A 2,445-nucleotide genomic window follows, 5' to 3' on the forward strand; every position below is an offset into this window, starting at 1 on the left:
TTTGGAAGATCACAGGACAGTTTCCCAACCCTCACAGTAAAGCCTTGAGAGTTTGTGAGGAATTGGGAGGAGAAAAAAAATACACTCATCCAGCTGTACAGGTACAAAGTCTTTCATCTCCTTCAACCTTCCGTGACTATAAGTACCTGGCTTCACTCTACAGTATTACGTATAACAAAAACACAACAGCATTGTATGGTAATGTCCTGTTGCCTTGTATCTGCCTGCTTTGCGTTTAAAAGAATAAGAATAAAGAGGGGAAGAGTTGAAAGCCAACCCTTTACAGGTAGCCTGGCATCTCCAGTTTCAGGGTAGCGCGCACGAAAAGGTGCTGTCTTGTTCATCTAAGGGAGTGTACAGTCACAGGGACATGAGGTGTGGGGGAGGGATTGTGTGTTGTATCAGTGTGGAGGGGTGTGAGATGTGTCATTCTCTCTCCCCCCCCCTCCCTCTCTCTCTCTCTCTCTCTCTCTCTCTCTCGCTCTCTCTCTCACGCACACTCTCTGTATCATTGTGTGTGACAGTGAATGCGTGCATACCATAGGTGTGTGAACATCTTTCCCATTTGTGTTATGTTTGCATGTGTTTAAAAGAGATCACTGCTGCACCCTGCTACAGTAATGACCCCACTGGACATTACCTCAAGGGCTGGCTCGCCTCATTTTTCCTAGTGGTAATGGAGTATTACCTGCCTAGAAAATGTGAGGTGAGCCAGTGTTGCTTCATCAAATCAGAGGCCAACATCCAATTAGCTCATGCCCCTTTTCTGGATCTTGTCATTGTCGTGAGCAGGTGAAGAACAGCTGTTGAGTTACTGATGTATCTGTTGTCTCACATAACCCTAAAGGACAATGTCATTGAGGAGTCAAATGTTGGCTAACTACAATATACCTCAGTGGCTGTGACCAAAACATTTATGGATGATCTACAACACAACTAACTAGATAGGTGATGGTAAGACAGTGTTAAACAACATCAGCAACTGTAAATCACTTCATCTTGAAAAACAAAGTGATTTGCATATATAACCCCAGGTATATTGTCATTGCTGGTATTCTTTTTGAGACTCTGGACCTTCCTTCGTCTGATTCATTATCCTAATCTTCCTGTTACACAGGATAAGGGAGCAGGGGGAGGCAGAAAAGCAGAAATGAATGAAAGAAATTGGAGAACTTCTCACACAGTTTCAGTTGCTTCCTCACTACAGGTTTTTGTTATCCATATCGCATTTTTTGGCAAAAGGACACGTGGACTATCCTTTCAAATGCCTATAGATCAATAATGATTTCCTCATCCTCTTTCTAACCACATGCCAGGGCAGTCTAAACCTACGCATACTATAACTGACTACCAGTGTGTTGGTGATGGGCTAAACAGACACAAGTGTAACCCGTCACTCTAAGGATTGATGTCATAAAATTAACAACAAAACAAAATGGAGGCGATCCGATGACATCCCGGCATTCTTCTGAGCAAGCTGAGCGAGGCCCGCGGCCCCCCTCTGAATCAGGCTACGGACTTAATAGCGATGGCCTCCCAAAATGGCTAATCCTCCCTGAGCCACGGAGAAAACGTGCAGGCAGCGCCACTCCCATTGTTAGGGTTTTCAAGGGCCAATTCAGGGCCTCCTCCTGTGGTGTCAGCCAGGTGAGGGAGCAAGTCAAAATACTCTGATTCTGTTTCAAATGGATAATCCCCGACAGGAAGCCACAACAATCGCAGACTCGGAAAACTGAACACAGCCACATTTTTTGCCTTGGGATAATATAGCCTGGCTGGACCTGAATTTTTCATGAATGCTTTGCATGAAAGTAAACAAATAAATCTGATGTTTAAACCGTGTTAATTAGAGTTGACTGAGAGTACTATTCAAGGAATTGATGATAGACCAGCTCATGGATTTGTCCATTTGTACTTCCAGTGCCTGTTTTTTCACCAGTACTACCACTACTATACATAACCTGCTTATACTTAAGAATACACTTCAACTGTACATAGACCTTCCTCTGTTACTGTGCTGTGAACTATTTACTATTTGCCCTTCCCCTCAATTTCGTCCTCTCTCTCTATCTCTCTTTATCACTGTGATTTTGGAGGGGTCCAGACTGTGTGTCTCCCATCGGACCGGAGTGTGGGCCTGGCAGAGTGGTGAGGACACACCATTAGTGGCCTGGCCCTTTCACTCTCCCAACCTGTTTCTCACAAGCAGCCCCTGCTGCCCAGAAAGTAGGTTACGTAAAAAAAAAAAAAAAAAAGGAAGGATGAGAAAAAAGATGGAACAAACAAAGGGAAGAGGAGAACAGAAACGGAGCTGATTGTGTTCTGCTGAAGAAATTGGGAAGGTGATACAGGACAACCTCCTGGATATGGAAGCACAGAATGGGGGGGCACTAACTTAAGGGGGGGCACTAACTAAGTTTCTTGAATCGAGAGGAAGAATGGAAC

At 44.5% G+C, this 2,445-nt stretch overlaps 1 protein-coding gene across 1 annotated transcript in view; it reads right to left on the bottom strand.

Annotated features, from left to right (window-relative positions):
* Positions 1-436, bottom strand: part of LOC105896058 (scavenger receptor cysteine-rich domain-containing group B protein) — a 13,335-nt gene extending 12,899 nt beyond the window's left edge. Inside the window, exon 1 of the mRNA XM_031572737.2 lies at positions 1-436. This exon is cut by the window's left edge and continues 92 nt beyond it. The gene's annotated coding sequence lies outside the window, so the exon portion shown is untranslated.
* Between the last annotated feature and the right edge of the window lie 2,009 nt (positions 437-2,445).

The sequence above is a fragment of the Clupea harengus genome, chromosome 8 (assembly GCF_900700415.2).
Source record: "Clupea harengus chromosome 8, Ch_v2.0.2, whole genome shotgun sequence".
Taxonomy (NCBI): domain Eukaryota; kingdom Metazoa; phylum Chordata; class Actinopteri; order Clupeiformes; family Clupeidae; genus Clupea; species Clupea harengus.